Here is an 18,466-nt window from a genome sequence, read left to right as displayed (position 1 = left end):
GGAAAATACTTCAGTGGGAAGATTTGCATGCAAGCAGGGACTGCAAAGGTTAGGTCTGTTTATTTTAGGGAGAACAATACATGAGATGTGCCACTGAAAGACAGACTATGATGGATATAAATAAAACAGCAATTCCATAACTCTTTCCTCTCTTGGATAAGAAGGAGACATCAAATTACATTCGATGTAAACACATTGAACAGCTTTAATAGGAAGCACTTTTAACCTAAGTTTTAATTAGCCTATGGGACTCATTGCCACAAGGTAGGATATTGAGACCGACAGATTGGCAGCATTTGTATGATTAGAAATATCATCTACAGTTAGGTGGGCTGGAGTTTCATCCTTTGTACTTCTGGCCATAGGCTAAGCAGAAGTCTTCCCTTAGGCATACTGGTGCATAATTCTCCATTATGGGATTTTACAGGGCCTTTTGAAGCAGCTGGCACAGGTTGGTCTCTAGGCCTTTGCTTGACTCAAGCACGTTGAATGCTGTGCTAGTGACAAGGACTGGGCTGTAATTCCTGGATGAAAACCATAAATGCAGAAGTTTGGCTTGTTGTTTTTATTCCCCTCTTCACCTTTACTGGCTTCCTTGTGAGTTGACTGTGAGTACACCAGCCCGGAGGAGGAGAGATTTTTTTTTCCCATGGAGGGTATCTATTTGCCCATTCTGGACTGGTTTGTTTTACTTTCTTTGTCCTTTTAATAGCTTGCATCCTTTACAGTCTTTAATTATTGCACATTTTGGACTTTCTCACTCCAAACCAGCTGCCATCAATAAACTGGTCTAGTAATTATTTCTCTGGCTTCGGAAAATGGCTATCGTGAATTCAATGGCGCTAGGAACAGGTGGACTGCAGAATGCCTGTTTGATTTTGGTAAACAGCATTACAGAATTGGCACTTTGACTTAGTCCCTGTAACAGACTAGTTGCACAGCTTTTGTTAATAAGATGCTGCATGTTTTCCAATGTCACAGCATACGTTATTTGTCATTGCGAGACGTTCATTGCCTTTTTTCTTTTTCTTTTGATAATATATGGAAAGTTAAAATGTGTATGAAACATCCGTGGGATGGAAATCCTTCCAAAATGTACTGTGGTGTTTTGCTGGGGAGAGCCCTTTGGGAGAAGGGGAGGGTGCAGATGGGCAGGCGAAGTCGGGGCAGGCTGAGCCCAGCGCGCAGCGCTGGCACAGATGCTCTGCTCTGTGCAGTTCCTACTCCATGCCCAAAAATTGTGCTCTGAGGCGCGTTATGCTTGTAGGACAGTTTAGCCTAATGGAGAGCTGGTAACTTGGCATGTAGGAAACCCGCGGTCTGTTCTTGGCTCCACACAGGCCTCCTGGGGGAGCTCAGAGAAGTCACTACAGCAACCTCCGTCCTCTGCAAAATGGGTCTTGTGATCCTCTGCTTCTGTGTACAGGCTGCGAGGGCTACCGAGGAAAAGCGGGGCTGGAGATGGGTGAAGTGGAGGCCGGGGCCATGTCGGGTGCAGTCACCACACACCTGGGAGCTGCTGGCTGTCCATACCCAGCAGCACACTTGGACTTCTGTTCATGTGCCCTTCGTACAGTCTCAGGTTTTATTCCACTTTCCCTGTAACCATCACTGATGATTGGAAGCTCTGTTTTCCACTCAGGCTCTCGGTAATTAGGATGGGCTTTTCAAGACTGACACCTGCTAATGATCGGCTCAGAAAAGGCTGTTGCTAATAGGACAAGCAGTCCTACCCCTTCCACCTCCCCGAGGACTAACAGTGCCACAGATTTAGGGTGGCTTAGTTCCCTTGCTGCTCCCTCTGCATTGTCTGGCTGAGTGAGGCAGAGGCAGAAGAGCAACCTTCACGCCTGTGGGAGGGGAGGCAGCAGCTGCTCCTTGAGAGTGCTTTGTGAAATTCATCCTTCATCGAAGGTTCAAAGGAGCAAGTAAACAGACTCCTCTCTTACTGCACCTCGGGAGTGGCTGCGAAGTGGGGATGGGAGCTGCTGCTTCTGCCACTGCTCAGCATGTTGCGGCACATGTGTGGGGACGCCGTGCCTTGAAGGGCAAGGAAGGGGGAGAGACAGTCTATTTATTTCCAGAAGTTAGCGATTTGCTTCTTTCGTGTTAGCAGCTTTTCTTAGCACAGCGATCTGGTGATTCTTCATCTTAAGGGCAAGCCGGGTGACAAAGGTGGGCTGGTATCAGCTTTCTGTAAAGCCTGGTGGATTTTAAATGGAAGAGAGCAATGTCCCTGCACACATCGACATCCAAGAAGTCTGTTCTTCTGCTTCACGTGCTAGCAGTGCAGCTGTTAAAGCTCTGGAACATTTTTGGACAAAGAGTGCTACGTTCCCGTGAGACTTTAAAAATGAATTAATAGAACATTGATTTAACTTACTGGCTTTTTGCAGTGCCTTTGTTTCCAGGCAGTAAAAAGTCTGCTTGCCAGTTGTCCAGCCAGAAGCCAGTATCTATAAAATCCTGCCCCAGGCAGTTTGTGGAGGGCCGTAGTTAATTAAGATATGTATTATCATCCCTGCTCTGGGCTGCTTGTGAGAGAATGTAAAAAGCACAACTAGACAACTGTCTTTTCCTCCTGTTTTGAGACTCATTCTTGATCCCACTGTGATTGCCAGCAGCAGACAAGAAACAGAGCCAGAAGAGTGAAAATTAATAGCGGTGGCATCTGAAATCCCCATCCGTGAGCTTAAAAACATGCCTGCTTTAGACTAGGACTTGATTTGCAGGGGGGGACAACTCATTCCCTGAGTCTGAGTGCTGGAGAATTCATAAATAGAGTTTAAAGACCCCTGCTGCTGTTCTGCACAAGGCTTCAGACAACATATGGACTTCTTTGTGATCAAATTGGGTATGTCCTGTTGTCTGCATAACTGCATCTATTCTGCCATATGCATTTTACAAACTGTGTTCTTAATAGGTAAGGGTAAAATGGTGTCTTAAAGAGTTTCTCCTTAACCATTAAAGGCTTTTGATCCTTGATACACAGCCTTAGTGAATCAGAAAGCAGCAGCACTTTGTTCTCAGAGTCTCCATCTCCCCACTTTGTCGCCATCTTCCTCACATGGGTTTTTTTCTTCCCTCCCTCTTTTTGGCTCCTTTGTCATTGATATGCGCTAGAACATGGCCAGTCCTTGTTCTTCTTGCATGGACCTTCCGTCCTTGCACACTGCTTGCAGCCTCTTCAAAAGTGCAAAATGTCTGGGAAAACCCAAATGTGTGAGTCTACATCCTTTGTAAATGTTGTGTGTTGGATTGAGGTTCTTGCAAGGAATTTACTACAAACAGATATCTGGTGAAGGAAGATGGCCTTTGTCTGCAGCAGGGCAGGGTGGGATAACAGTGGTACAAATCTTCCCTAGTGCCAAAGCAACTGGGTACCACCTGGTCTGGTGTACCCACTTCAAGTGTACCCTTGTTGTTGAAAATGGACAAATTGGGAAAAGTCACTACTGGGTTGTGGACATCTGGCTGCAGTAAAGTGCCCACCCCACTCTCACAGACCACCAAAAGCTTGTCTGGTGGTAGGTTCTTCAGGCTGCTGTGGTTGTGTTGGATTTGACCTGAACAGAGGTGGAGGAGGGCTCTGAAGGCAGTCAGCGACTCCAGAGCCGTCCATTCCCCCAAGGAGGAAGGAGGTAAGCTCCTAAGCCCTGGATAAAATGCTCATCACTTAGACAAATGTGCGGAGATCCTCAAATCCTTCCTAGAAATAGGGGATTGTAATATTAAACATAATTATGAAATGTCTATAGAGCTGCAGCTACAGATGGGGCTTTATGACTGGTTTGAACTGATACTGCACCAGCATCAATTATCCCCAGTAAATGCACAGAGATATTTTTGGGGGTGGTATTTTCATTTTATGGCAGCGCTCAGTCACTCGCAGCCACCAGCCAGGTGCTTCTCCATTTGCACCCCAAGCATGCAGGGATCTCAGCAATGCAGTGCCTGTCCTGTCCTATTGCCTCAATAATCAACAGCTCAGATGAACATTTTACCCTACTTTGGCACCTATGCTGTCAAAATTACTGTGAATGAGGGAGCCTGCCTCTCTGCTACTGCAGCTGTGAATATTAGCTACAGAGTAGCACTAAATCTTGTTTAAGCTACAGTCATTCCACCCCGTGATGAATGTCACTACCTTAATAATTTGGGTAATTTCCTGCAGCTCTAGTGTACTAGCAGAGGAATGAATGTTAATTTACTGCTAATTTAGTATACTAACCCTTAATTAGCAACGAGCAAGCTCTGAAATATTGGGTTCTGAAAGCTCATCAAACTTTTACTAAAAAAAAAAAAAATCACCCCTCCCAGCTGAACTCTTCACTCTATTTGAGGTTATTAGCAAAATGCTCTGGGAGTGCTGTTCATTACCTCTCACTAGGATATATGTGGCTGGGAACACCCCCATTTACCACTCTCACTGCAGAACTCCATTAGGAAGATTCTTGCTCTTATATTCAGCGTATTCAGCTGCCGTGTTGCAATGTGTAGGTATGTGTTGTAGCTTTAGTGACAGGCAGGATTAATGGCACAGATTATCAGTGACTGGTGGCTAAAAAGGTGAAAGAAAGGCTGAGTGGGTCTAATGGGCTGGGTCATTGCTAGAGGAGGCAGTACATGGCTACATAAAAAAGCTGGATGTGACATGACTACATCTACTTTTTTCTCTGGGCTGTTTTGCCCTTTACAGTCAGGTCTAGTATGTCCTGTTCAATAGCCCCGTTGATTTTAGGGGTGATAACTGGCATGGTAAGGCACAGTGCAGCCTGACCAGGGGTCTGTGTGACTGGAGCGGGTGAATGGGGAGCACGTGCAGCGGGCTGTGCAGTGGTGGAAAGTGGTGGGACAGGAGGAGAAGGGATGCTCAGGAAATGGAGGGACTGCAGAAAGGAAATCTGAGAAAGATGTGTGTGTCAGCTGAACTGCTGAAGCCAAACCAAGCACTGAGCTGGGCAATGGGCCAGCACATGACTTATCCATGCCTCTGTGTCAGTGCTACAGTATTTTTGCACAAAAAAAGTGCAAACTGTCAGGAGAGACTTCATATTGTTGGAGATGAGGTTGGACAAAGGCCCATAATTCTGGAGGACTCTGCTAGTGTCCAGCACAATTTTATCTGCTGTGCAGGGTTATTCAGATATCATCTGGTTCGATAGCTCAGTAATAAATAGAAGGGCTTTTAAATGTGAGAAAAGACTTTACCTTCCCTGTACCCCTCCCAGAAGGGAGAGATGGTGGGAACTCACTGTGTTGCCACACTTTTGGGGACAGCTTACACACATCATTGCAACTTGGTTTCCCACATCTAAGAAACAATGAATTTTCTTGTTTCTGTATATGCAGGCCTGACCTCCCAGGTGCACTCCAAATGCGATGAGCTTCTTTGGTATTTCCACCTGGGACCCCAATATTTACCCAGCATCTCCTACTCCCCCATATCCCACTAGCCTTTTGGTTTCTACTTTTCCCTTTTGCCTCTTAAGCTCCTCTCCTGGCCTCCCATCGGTCACCTGGTTGAGTGACAGGAACTCAATTGCCAGTGCAAGGAATGCCAAATAACCTTTGTAATATAGGATTCATGACGAAGATGGTGAAGGGCCTAGAGGGGAAGACGTATGAGGAGCGGCTGAGGGCACTGGGCCTGTTCAGCCTGGAGAAGAGGAGGCTGAGGGGGGACCTCATCGCGGTCTACAACTTCCTCGCAAAGGGGAGTGGAGAGGCAGGTGACCTATTCGCTGTAAACACCAGTGACAGGACCCGTGGGAATGGTGTTAAGCTGAGGCGGGGGAAGTTTAGGCTGGACATCAGGAAGAGGTTCTTCACCGAGAGGGTGGTTGGACACTGGAATAGGCTCCCCAGGGACGTAGTCACTGCACCAAGCCTGTCTGAATTTAAAAAGCGATAGGACTGTGCACTTAGTCACATGGTCTAAACTTTTGGGTAGACCTGTGCGGTGCCAAGAGTTGGACTTGATGATCCTTATGGGTCCCTTCCAACTCGGGATATTCTATGATTCTATGATTCACTGCAGTGCTCCAGTCAAATCTTGCAAGAAGCCAATGTGATAGTCTTCTCCTGGAAATACCAAAGGCTGGATGTTCAGAGACGTGGTCATTGCAGGTAAGCTACAGTCTGCCTGAGCTTTTTTGCTGTGTGTGTGGGTGACTGGTTGCAGATGCGGCCTGCCCAGCCATGCCAGGACCGCCATGGCTCCAGCTGGGCCAAAGACACCAAACTGCAGTGTCATGCAGCCTTGTCTCACGGCCAGTGCCTGGATATCCCCTGGAAGCATGCAGCTCCTGGCTCCACCGTGGTGTCTCCCCACTGCCCTGAGATCGAGTCCAGCTCTCAGAGTGGTTCCTCATGAGGATTTCCCAGTCGGATAAGTAGAAAAGGTGTGTGCTGAGAAAGGAGTCCTTGCTCAGGTGTGTGGAGCAGCAGGAGGGCAAGCCAATTTTCACCCATCCAGAGACCATGTTGTTCTTCCCGTCTCTTTCTGTTCCCCACTCCCTCAGGTCTCACCAAATGTCTCTGTATTTACTGGAGTTTCTCTTGTCATCTCCAAATGCTCCTCCTGTACCCAAATGCCCCTATTCAGCACCAGTGGACCCATGCCATACCGAACAAGGCACCAATCCATGGAGGGGAATCTTGCTCTCAATCCTGTGTGGAAGTGCGTGTTCAGGGATGCTGAAACGTGCGGGTATCTCTGCCAGAGCTCCCTCTTCCCCATGGCAACTCATCCCTCACAGACTATAGTTTTGTTGAGGAAAAGTTTGCCATTGCCAAAGTAGCCATTTCATGAAATAGAGAAGAAAAGTGTAACTCTGATCTTCTCTTGCCCCCTGGACAGAAAGGGACTGAGATGTTGATATCTGGGTGAGAGGGATCAATCCTCCATACTTGTTTTGTGGTGCTGGCCATGTTGGAGAAAGGAATGACCATCTTTGTGTGCCTCTTTTTAGAAGGAGCTGATTCTACCCAGATATTCATTACAAGGAAGGAGCTCGGAGAACCCCTTACTCCCTCTTGTCTTGTTGCACACATGTAAGAGCAGAATCTGACATCAAAATTAGCACTTAAAATCCATTATTCAAAGAAGTATGCACTTCCATATTTATGTGGTGGTGTTTTGCTGCTGGAGCACTTCAATAAGGTCATACATGTTATGCTATATTTATCTGCAGTGTATTATTTAGACTCAGAGGGTGAGCTTCATCTAACCTGATGTAGTTGTGTTCATCTGAGTTTGGACACCTGCAGTTCTTGTACAGTCAGTGGAAGGAAACTGGCATTTTTACAGGTATCATTTGTTATCCAAAAATAGATGTCTAAGATAGCTGAGGTGAAACAAGCCCTGAAAGCTCAACTGATCACAAAGGACATTGAGGGTTCCAGGCCTAAGTGGGTAAAGTCTGCATTAAGGGGAGTCCCATCCTTAGTCTTCTGCAGAGCTCCAGAGAAGAAAGGGCCCTGATAAGCAGGGGAAAATAAGGCTCCAGTTCAAGATGTGAAAATGTGAGTGTGTGCATTTGTAGGTACTGTTTCATTTAACAGGTATATTCTATTTAAGATCTATTTTACTGTGGCCCAACAGAAATCAGTAGACAAGCTTATGGGGTGGGAATTGTGGCCCCTGGAAACAGCAATTGAAGCAAGACTTGGAGCACAGGTCGGATAATCCGTGAGATGTGAGAAAGTCTGACATGATGTCGTTAGAAGGGATAGGGCAGGTTATTGCATGTATTAACATGACTCCCAGAAGATGATGCTGCCCTAATTTTGACACTGGGTACAACTATGTCCCAAGCTCGAGAAGAACACTGAGAAACTTCCTCAATGATCATGAGAAAGCTCGGTGCTTGTTTCACACCCTTTCAATTGAGAATTTCCAGACAATCACAGTCCTGGTAATGAAAACTCAGTCACCATCTGTAAGTGCTTGTACAGGGAGTGAGGGCTTGCCAAATTATCCTTGGTCCTAGCAGAAGGGCAGGCCAGCGGTGGGTAGAATGTGGAGCTGAGCAAATTGGTGGTGGAGGGAAGCAGGGGTTTTGGTGGGAGCTGGCCCCTGGTACAGCACACCATGGGTGATGCTGGCTTTTGCTTTGCTGCCAATTGTATAATCAGGACAGGGTGTTTTTCTAACAGAGCTGCTGTAGTTCGAAGAGGGATTAATTCAAGGAAGTTTGTGCTGTGCAGTAGGTCAATATAGCTGATCACAACAGACTGTATGGGAAAAAGGGCTATTTCCATAAATCGTGGCCATGGTTTCATCCAAAAGGTTTGGAAGCAGACTCTTGTTTACTAATCTGTAAAGTCTTTAAGCAGTAATTTAAATTTTCTTTCTGGAAGCTCTTTAAAATTGATTCCCACAGTAAACCCAGCTTCAGGAAATCCAGGACAATGCCAGTTAATTAATTAAGGCGATTAACAAGTAAACTGGTACTTTCTTCCACTGTGGGCGAGCAGTTGGCATTTTAGCAAAGTTTGCCTCATAATAATAGCAATACTTCTTGGGGCTGTCACACTGTCCTCCCCAGCCTCCACCCTTTCCCAATTATAACTCTCTTCTTTTGATCTTGGAAACGTATTTTATTATTATTATTTTTTTATCTAAAATATGCTGCTTAGAGATGACATTTTATGAAATGCTCGTTTTAATTATACAGGGATGGTTATCACTGCAGGGATGTTGGCATTGGCTTTCAATGCAAAATCCTTCTTTTCTGCTGATTATATCTAGGAAAGCTCTCTGAGCCTTAGGCACCTGAAAATTCGAATGCATCATCGTTCACTTCTGTGAATGACAGGGAACAGAAATTAAAGCCGAAGTGGGAGGGCAGTGGTGGTGGCACCTAAATCAGCAGTCTGTGAGGACAGTGGGGAGGCTGGCGTGCAGGTGTGCTGCTCCTGGCTCCAGTCAGAGGACCATGGCCATGTCCTGTGTACATACCTAAAGACAAGGGTGATGGTAATGCCCACCTTCCTCTGCTGGCTGCTAGATGTGGTGAGGGAGGGAGGCAATGAAGAATTTCCTTCTGGAGGAGCACAGATACCAGCCAGTATGCCAACTGTCAGAGCCTGTGGCTATTGATGGCACGGGTCTAGTTGGCTTGCTGAAGTTTTCAGCCTGGGGCTCTATCAAATCCTTGGGGTGTAGGACCAGGGCCCCACATGGCTGTGGTATACATTGCAGCTCCCCCAGCTCCATCCTTCACTTGTTGGCACCAGCCCCATAGACCTGCCCTGGCAGTTTTCCCTTGCCGGCAGCAGGTTAGTGCAGGCCAGGAGCCAACGGCTGCTGTGGCTCGTGGAGTTACTCCTTCAGGTCTAGCAATAGATGTTCCCAGTTCAAAAGACCCACATATGGCAGCAGCATTTACTTCAGGCCAGGCTGCTCCCTCCTGCATATCTAATACTTCTTGAGGCTTTTATCTCTCTCAGTGGGACCACCTGAACATTGACAGAGGTAAGGGTGGTGCAATCTAAGGACACAGTACTCAGTTTCTGTGCTATCATTAGAAGGTATGGAAAAACCTGCTGCACATGGAGCTGGAGCTGGTATTCCATGCTGGGAGCAGCTTTCACCCCATCGCACTGGATGCAGGACATGGTGTGAAGTTGTGCCCAGGAGCTGACCATACAACAACGTTATTGCAGCTTTGAGAGATTCCCAGTGCCATCAAGTGAACTTTCTTGGTGTCATTCCCTGGGTTTAAATTTGGCTGAGGGTACCTACTTCAGCATTTCTGCTTTTATGCCTACCTGCATGGGCTGTCTGATGAATCCATGGCTGTAAGGCCTCCTTAGTACTTATATTGAACTAAGAGTTGAACATTATGCTGAACAAACATGTGACTAATTATGGGTCCTTCCCTAAGGACCTTACATTAAAAAGGTTCCTCTGCAGATTATTAAAACTTCTCGTTTGCCACTGAGGTGAAGATAGAGCTGAGCAGGTTGTGGATATTCAGGGTCAGTAGTAAAAATGAAGAATTGGCTAGGTGGTGTGAACAGGCATAGTTTAGTGGCCAAAAAGAAATACTCTGTACTCTTAAAAAGTACTCAGCTTATTTCTTGGTTCTTCAATTTTTAAACTGTCCTGTCTTTTAAAAACCTAGCTCAATATTTAATTTCAAAATGGCATTTAAAAAATTAATGGTGTTGACAGTTTGTTTCCTTTTTGGGGCTAGAGGAAAGGGAATGGAATGACAGAAACTGCTCATTACAAGTCATTTTGGTCCTTTCATTTCTGTTTTTCAAGAAATTTCTTGTTCAGAAAAATTAATAGATCTCCACTGAAATAATAAGGTAAAATGAGGCCTGTCTGTCTAGTGCTGCCCAGCTGTTTTGCTGCCATGGAAATGAAATAATGAGTTTCATTCATTAATGCAAAAGTGAACGCGAGAGCTGGGTCTAAGCTGCTGCTGTTGCAGTAGGCAGCACAGGCAAACTCCGATGTAACTGAGCTATAACTGCTTAAAGAAAGTGATCATTGAAGGATTAGCTGAGACTTTTTTTTATTATTATTTATTAAGAAAAAACTAGTTCTGAGTGTTAAGAGACTCCAAGCATCTTTAAGAAACAAAGTGTGTGTCGTTTGGGGAAGAAAGCTCAGAGGTGAAAAGCTCGGTTTTAAACCCTTTTCATCTCAACACAAAAGCACGCTTTTAAAAAATAGAAAAAAAGCCATCGATTTCATGTGTGATAGTGCTTTTTGCCTAATTTGATGCATTCAGGCAAGGGTGGGTGCTGCAGGGCTGCTGCAGCTGGGTCCTGCAGGTGCCAGGATCTGGGCGTGTGGGGCAGCACTGGGATGCTCGCCTCTGGCTGGAGCAGGGCATCCTTGAAGGCTTTCAGGGCAACATGACGGGCTTGCAGGGGAGGAAGAGATGCTGCAGTTCAGGGCCTTGTCCCAAATCCTGCTGCAGTTGGCAGAAGAGCCCGGCTGCCCGACAGCCCTTCCGGCATGCAGCGTGCCCTCTCCTGCAGCTCCGCGGCTTGTTTGTTATAAGATCGAAAGGAACTATTAGCTGACTACCTGGAAAACTAATTAACCTATTGTAGTACAAATCCTGGGTTTACTGTTAATCTTACTGAAGGAGTCCTTCTGTCTGGGTTTGTCCTGGAGCTTAACGCTGGGAGCAGCGGGAGCTGGAAGCATTCAGCACCTTTGAAAGAGAGACCGCATGCAGGCAGCCCGCATTAGCGGATGCTGGAGAATAATCCCCTGGCACATTAGCTCATGGATGTGTGTGTTGGCAGAGATCAAGTCAGCGACTCATGCTGAGCATCTGAGGTCACAACAAAACCCAAGTTTTGTAAAATAATGCTGGCTTTTTTTAATCCATATTTATTCCCGGCTTTCAGGCACTTTTGTATGTATTGATCTGATCAATGTGAGTAACTTTTTTGACAAACAGGCTTCTTTAAATGCCTTAAAAGCTTCATTATTAGGATAATGGAACCAAAGTTAAAAACAAATCAAACAAAGCACGTGTAAAAGGTTTCCCCCAGACAGCTTGAAAATAAATTGAAAACAAATTCAATTAAAATAACAATCAACCTTTTTGTTCCTTCAGTGGTATGATTTCTCTGAGGCAGGTACACAATGATAAGAGATTTCTTTGAAATGCTTGGGATAGCACACCCATAGGCAGAGCTATGACAGATCAAAGAGTATTTTTGGTAAAGAACAGCCTGCTACTATTAAGTTTCTACTTCAAGGTCTGAAATTTTTCTTTATCCCCCCCCCCCCCCCCCTTTTTTTGTTTCTGTTGTTGTTGTTTTCAGTCCCAGATGCTGTTGCATCTTCTCCTGTTCTTTACTGTTGCCTTTTACCTTAATATGCTGGGCCCTAAATCTTGACCAAAAGGAAACATCTCTTAAAATTTCTTTTGGTAGCATTGTTTTCTTCCTGGTCTAAATAATCAGTACTTTTCTATTTCTCTGCTTGTTCTGATGCCCTTATGCCTGCAATTTCTCTGTGCCATTAATCTCCTACACTCCAGAAGCAATGGAAATGGGCCATGCTTGGAGCAGTGCAGGGAAGGGGTCAGATGCGGGCCTGCACGACTGGGTTTGGGACCTGCCTGGCTGAGGGATGGTGTGCCAGAGGTGCCAGGGCACTGAAACGAGCTGCCAGGCCCCTTGTGGTTTCCTCGAGGGCATTTTGCTGTTGCAAATAGAATTACAGATGGGTTGAGGATTTGCTTCCCCATTATTTGGCACCATGCTTGTGGCCCCAGATCTGAAGCAGTGTGTGCAAAGGTGAAGGCAGCTACTGATGAGCTACTGTTTGCAAATGATGTTATGCTGTATTGGCTCGTAGTGATGAAAACATCTGGTTACTTACTCGTTTGTTTTGTACATGCAACAGAGCACCTCAGCCTTGCAGTCACTCTGAAAAAGGCAGATTTTCTGTTTCAACCAAGATCTGGTCCTGCAAGAACCATCCCTGTATTACCCTTTGATTAGGGGCCTCTCTGGGCTGCCTGTGAAGTAGAAGCCTCTCAGCCAGGCTAGCGATGCTCTGGGTAGATTACAGTGCTATCTGCAGGGAGCACGTGATGTTGTTTGCAGAAAAGACTTTCTGGTTTTGTTCACACTTCTTGTTGCAGATTAGCTCGATGGCCACTCTTCTCTGCCAAAGCACCTTTTAGTCCCTGAAGAAGCTGATGGGCTTTCTGTTTTGAAGATCCACTGAAACTAGATGTGAAGTACTCCTCTGGTATCTATTGTGTGTTAGGACATAATGTTCTCAGACCTTTAACTGGAATTGGTTTGGATTGCTGTTCTGCATGAGTTGAGTGTTCGGTTTCCTGTACTGTCACTGCACTGGTAGGCAGGCATGAAGCTATTATACCCTTTTAGCAGAAGCAAACAGCAGTGGAGGGATTGAGGGCCATGTCTTGATCTCCTTGTTCATATAGAAGGATTGTTTGCTCCAAGTGCACCACGTCAGAGACATCCAAGGAGGTGCTGCTGGGAAAGCTCAGACGAGAAGATTGAGCTCTGATAGCTCCATCAAAGCCAGGCAGGCACTGGCATTGCAGCACTGATTCAGCTTCTGTTTTTTTCTTTTTGCCTCTTTTTTTTTTTTTTTTTTTTCTCCAGGAGTAGTGTTATATGTCTCTGAGCTACTTCATGTTTGGTTTGAAATGATGGTGTCCCACAAGTGTGTTAATGGTCAAAGGCAGAGTGTGGCTTGTTCTGAATGCAGGTATTCCTTGTTATTCCAGTCACTGTCACTTCCACAATCACAGACTGTCTTTTGAGTCATCAGAATTGATTTTCATGCCCCACTAATTACTGCCATGTCTGTTCCTTGGAAACCATGCATAGTAAAGGCATCGTTCATGGGCATTGAACTAGTACAGTTTATTCTGAGATAAGTTCATATCTTACATGAAGGATATTTGATGCTAAATAGCTGGAGAGATATTTCAAGGTTTCTTGCTGCTTTGGAAAGTAATAAGCTTACAGTTGCCTTTCTGCAGTTTTTTGTTTGCTCTTCTCTTCATTACATGATACAAACAAACTGCAAATCAGCTGGCATCATTTGCATATTACACAGACTCTAAATTTTACGGATTTTATTAAGGACTCCTAGTAACCTGGTATTTTAAGTTTAGGAAGGTGTTTCCTTTCTGTCAAGTACTGTCAGCAGATCTGTCAGAATAAAAATTATAAATTGGGGTAGGGGGTGGATTTAGAGCTTTGTTAATACATTGAAGAAGAGCCAGATTATGACACTGGCAAGGAAGAACAGAACTTTGCATGTTGTGTTCTTCTGCAAATGCAGCCACATCTGCAGGACAGCCTAAGCTGGGAGCACCTGGTTACCAGAGCAAGTTCTGGTAATAGGAAGGTTTTGGGAATTAATGGTGTTGGACAAGAATACAGTGGGAATATCATATGGGTTAGCTAGGTGGTATCGACATCTGTTTCACAGTGACAAGTCAAACGAAACATGACAATTCTTGGATTTATTTCTCTTTCAAGCAAGTAAAATTCTTAGTAAGACTTTATTTACAAGGTTTTCTGGAACATCCTGCTACTTTCATCAATCTCCAGGCCTTGCTATTTAAACATGCAGAAGGTAAAGTTATCTGGAATTGGTGGGAGCTACAGGTTTTGAACACCTACGATTAAGAGAGAAACCAAAGCAAACTAGCTCTTAACAAGCTCTCCTCCCTGGATAACCCAAATCTTTGGACAAGTTTGAAAGCTGAATCTGAATCTAAATTTTACAAATAACCTTTACCTTTTCAAGTGGCTGAACCAATGTTCCAGGTCCTGCAAGCACTGGCTCTGAATATTATAGCTTGACCCCATCTATGGCAATATAAAAGAACAAGTTTATCTCTCCACAGAGTGCAGTCATTCCTAGGTGAAAAGTCTGGACGCTCTTCTTAGCAGCATAAAGCACAATTTTAGGTAGGAAAGGAAAAGATTTTGCAGCCTACTCTGAAAGTAATTAACAGAAACAGGGTGTAAACACTGGCTTCTGTGCTCTCTGAAGTAAACAAAATAAGAATTTATGCTATTGACCTTGTTAATTAACTAACGTTTTACCTCCTCTGCAATATCTTTTGCTTTCTCCCACAGTTCAAAAGCCCCCTGAGCCTGGGGCCGCGTGCTACACCGAAATGTTCAATCCTGCATTTGAATAAGCTGAATAAATCCAGCCATACTGCTAAACATATGGTAAGTAATAGCATCATTAACAATAGCATAGTGCACGTTTGACAACCGAAGGGATTTGGCTGCGGAGTGCCGTGGCAGTGACAGCAGAGCGGCAGCGCTTGCCGCTCCTTCCAGGCTGTCCTGTCTTCTGCCCTCCCTCCACCCCTGCACCGACTTTCTTGGAAATTTGAAAGGCTGCCCGTCTTCTTGCCTTCTTATCTTCTGCTGTCAGCTCCGAGGCTGGGTCACACGCTCGGGGAGGCTCTGCTACACCGTTAAAAGCTGCTGTCTGTTCTTCCTGGGGCGAGTGCAAGGGGGAGAGGAGAGAGACCTGAAACCAGAGCGGGACAGGTGGTGGAGTATTTCGGCTTTGAACTAGTTCAGAGGAAAGCGTGTTTCTCTCTTTCCGTATGCTCCCTGACCTATCCCCAAGGTACAAGGCCTGTTACTGCCGTCCAGCCCTGGGGACACGCACAAGGTCCTGCCTGCCCTGTGCCCCCAGTCCTTGGGGTGCCTCTGCCCCCAGCGCCTCATTCTTCGGACATCAGCATAGGTTTGGAGCTGCTGTTTGACTGACTTCTTGCTGCTCCAGCTGCAGTCACTGGCTGTGCCTCATAACCCCGCTTCCCTTCTACCCCTGCTGCCCTTCTCTCTTTGCCATCTTCATCCTTGCTTCACCTCCAAGCTGTCCTTGACTTGCCATCTTCCCTTCCCCCCCTCTTCTTATCAGGTCTGAAATAAACCCAACAAGCCCAACCCCTGCCCACCTGGAAACACAAGGAGTTCTCCCAGAAAGACCCGACCTTGGCCTTCTGCATCCCAAAGGGCAGCTGATGGCAATGGGTTTTCACCCCTGTTCCCCTGGGCCTGGGCAGCAGGACGCCTCACGCTCTGGTATGTTTCAGAAATGGGGTTGTTTTGCATCTCAGTGCTATTGCTGGTCTGGTGCCTCATGAAAACAGCCCCAGTCAGATGAAACTTCTCCCGTGTTGATAGCCAATTTTGCAAATTCTTTTCGACTCTTGCCCACGGAAGCAGCAGATGGCTTCTGACCAAGAAGTCACTCCATCAATATAATGCTTAATGCCAGGGGATAAGTATTAAAATTGCTGCTTTACTATGCATCCTGGATACATAAAAAAGAGTTCACTTCATCACCTCAGAGCTCCCTTCACTTGCCACCTGGCGTCCTCCTCCTGTGGATCCGAGAGCTCCCGGATAAACTCAGTTTGTGTGGCAGCGTGATGGGCAGTGCTTGTGCTCGTCTGCAGCCTTCGATGCTGCTGCAAGTGCTTCCTCCTTTAATAGGTTCTCCCAGACAAGTTTTCTGTCAATATTCATATCCTAAACTTCTGGGTTTAAAAACATCTGTGAGTGTTATGGTTAGGTCACCAGGTCCTGTTGTTCTGCTGTTCAGGTATTGTTCTCAGGCTCTGCTAGCTGCTGGGTTAAGAAAAACACCTCCATAAATGAATTTATTTTCTTTATTTTCAGCAGGAAGACTTTTTACATAAATGAACATTGCCCTGCAGCATTTGCAATCCAGATGTTACTGTTTTGTGTTAATGAAAAAGGACCCCAAAGTGAATAGAGTATAAGGTGATGATATGCTAAAAAATAAAACCAAAGCCAGGAAACCAGTTCCTATACCTCGCACTGGCTGAGCTCTTAGAAATGCAGGAATAAAACAAAGTATAATAAGAAGGGAAGTGAAATGCAAATGTTTAATTTTTTTTTTCTTTGAATCATTCATTGACTGTACTTTGAAAAATAATCTAGACAAGGACTTTTATTTTTCTAAAGTTAGGATTTTTAAAGAGATTGTTCCAATGCAAAGCCATGTTACATTGCTAGGGAAAGACACCATTTTAGTCATCTCACTTACACTTGTTTTTAAAGGGTTGTGTGTGTGGGGAGTGATATTACTGGCCTGCTTTGGAAAGATCAAAAGCTTGAAAAGCTGTATCTGTTTGGCTGTGCCTCAGGTCCGTTTTTCCTATGTAATCTACTGTATATATATATGAGAGGCTAGGAAAGCGAGCAGGCAATGGAAGAGAGTCATTAGTAATAGCTGAGAACAGTGTTCAGTGCTGTGGGCTGAAAATAAGAAAAAGATTTATCTGCAAACAAGGAACGATGTTTTAACCAAAGGGGACGGTCGGGAAATGGGTTGTTGCAGGGGGGCCGTGGGTTTCGGCAAGTGAGGGATCCTGTAACATGTTACTGTACGTCGGGAGCTGCAGCACAGGTGTGCACCTCTCCACAGAGCATCACGTAGGGTTTGTGACTGATAACATGTGTTATGGACGTTTGTGTGCAATCACTTTTATTTGTGGAGCCGTGGTTTGCATCCCCGCGCCTGCTAGAAGGACAGCGCACGTGTTTGGCAGGCGCAGAGCGCGCGCTCCCTGCGTTTGGCTGACTTTACAGATTTAATGCCATAGTGCCAGCCATCAATCTGCCTCTTAATATATGGCTCACGGTGAATATTTCAGCCCTCACCCAGTCCCTGTCCGTCGTGCGGGAGCCCAGCAGATGGAGCAGTGCTCCTGTTCAAGAGGCTGCTCCGGGGGGAGGTTTTCATCGCGTTGGGAGAGGGGCCGGATCCAGAGCAGCGCTATGAAAGTCAATAGAGTTAAGCCGATCGGCCCCCTGTGCATCTATAAAATACAGAATAAAAGGTTCAGTATAAAAAATATATGTGAGATTGCCAATTTCCGTGTGTGGGGTTTTGTAATATATATGTAAGATTAACTGAACAGTTTATGTAGAAATATATCAGCTTTCCCAAACTTCATATGCTCTACTGTAGATTGTTTTTATCTGAGTTCTAATTTACAGTTAAAACTCAGACAAGGGCATATGAGAGTAATCCTTTTGATCACATTGCTATTTTATGATAACGATATACTTTCTTATTTTTAATAAAACTGTAGTAGGTGCTCCTAGCAGTATTCCCACAGCAGCAGCCATGAGCAGTGGCACAAACAAGAACAGAGAACCCTTCTCTCTCTCTCTCTCTCTCTCTTTTTTTTCCTTAATAAATAATTGAAGGAGAAAACAAGAAAAATATGGTGTAGGATCCAAACAATAAACAAACACCAGGGTCAGAAAGCAGGGCACATGCTTTCTTCTCCTTTAAACCTAACTACCCATATTTTTTTTTTTTCTTGCTGTGACAGAGAAATGTACTCAACTCTTTTTGTAGTGAATTGTATCTTGGAAAAACATTTTTATATATGGCAGTGCTGAGCGGTGTAACATTTTTAATGGTACATTTTCATCTGTGTTACAGTGGTGGAGCTGAGAGCTCTGTGAAACACAGCCCTGCCAGGTTACGTACTGTTGCGGCTCTGCCTGCCCTTAACCATCTGTGCGAATCTCACAGTTATTGCACCCAGGTAAGTCTGGAATAAAAGGGGCTAACATTTGGACCCTGCAAACTAATGAGAATTTAGTCCTTTATATGTCTTCTTGTCTCTTTATTGGCTTCGCTGTTGGTGCATTTTGTCATCTCCCATCTACCTGTGGACCTTGTGTCTTGCTGGTGCCTGTGCACCTCTGCTCGCTTCTCAAACTTATTTGCTCCAGTGCATGTCCTTTGGGCAAATACTGATTTCACCCTGTGAGACCACACTGCTGTGATCTCCTTCTGATGCATCCTGCTGTCCATTAGTCTGTCTCTCTGTCCAGGACATCCATTGTTCAGTGATAACACTGGATTTCAAAAGCATTAGAAGTAGTTAACTGCAAAGCAGACGTAACA

At 45.2% G+C, this 18,466-nt stretch overlaps 1 long non-coding RNA gene across 2 annotated transcripts in view; it reads left to right on the top strand.

The window, feature by feature from the left end:
• LOC106035494 (uncharacterized) overlaps positions 1-18,466 on the top strand; it is a 196,668-nt gene that overhangs the window by 129,824 nt on the left and 48,378 nt on the right. For both annotated transcript variants that reach the window (XR_010833937.1, XR_007166928.2), the window contains 3 exons: positions 14,623-14,721; positions 15,431-15,594; positions 17,996-18,101. This is a non-coding gene — a long non-coding RNA (uncharacterized lncRNA). The remainder of the gene's footprint in view (positions 1-14,622; positions 14,722-15,430; positions 15,595-17,995; positions 18,102-18,466) is intronic.

This window comes from Anser cygnoides, chromosome 10, assembly GCF_040182565.1.
Source record: "Anser cygnoides isolate HZ-2024a breed goose chromosome 10, Taihu_goose_T2T_genome, whole genome shotgun sequence".
In the NCBI taxonomy this organism is placed as follows: domain Eukaryota; kingdom Metazoa; phylum Chordata; class Aves; order Anseriformes; family Anatidae; genus Anser; species Anser cygnoides.
This window is presented reverse-complemented; position numbering and strand designations above follow the sequence as displayed.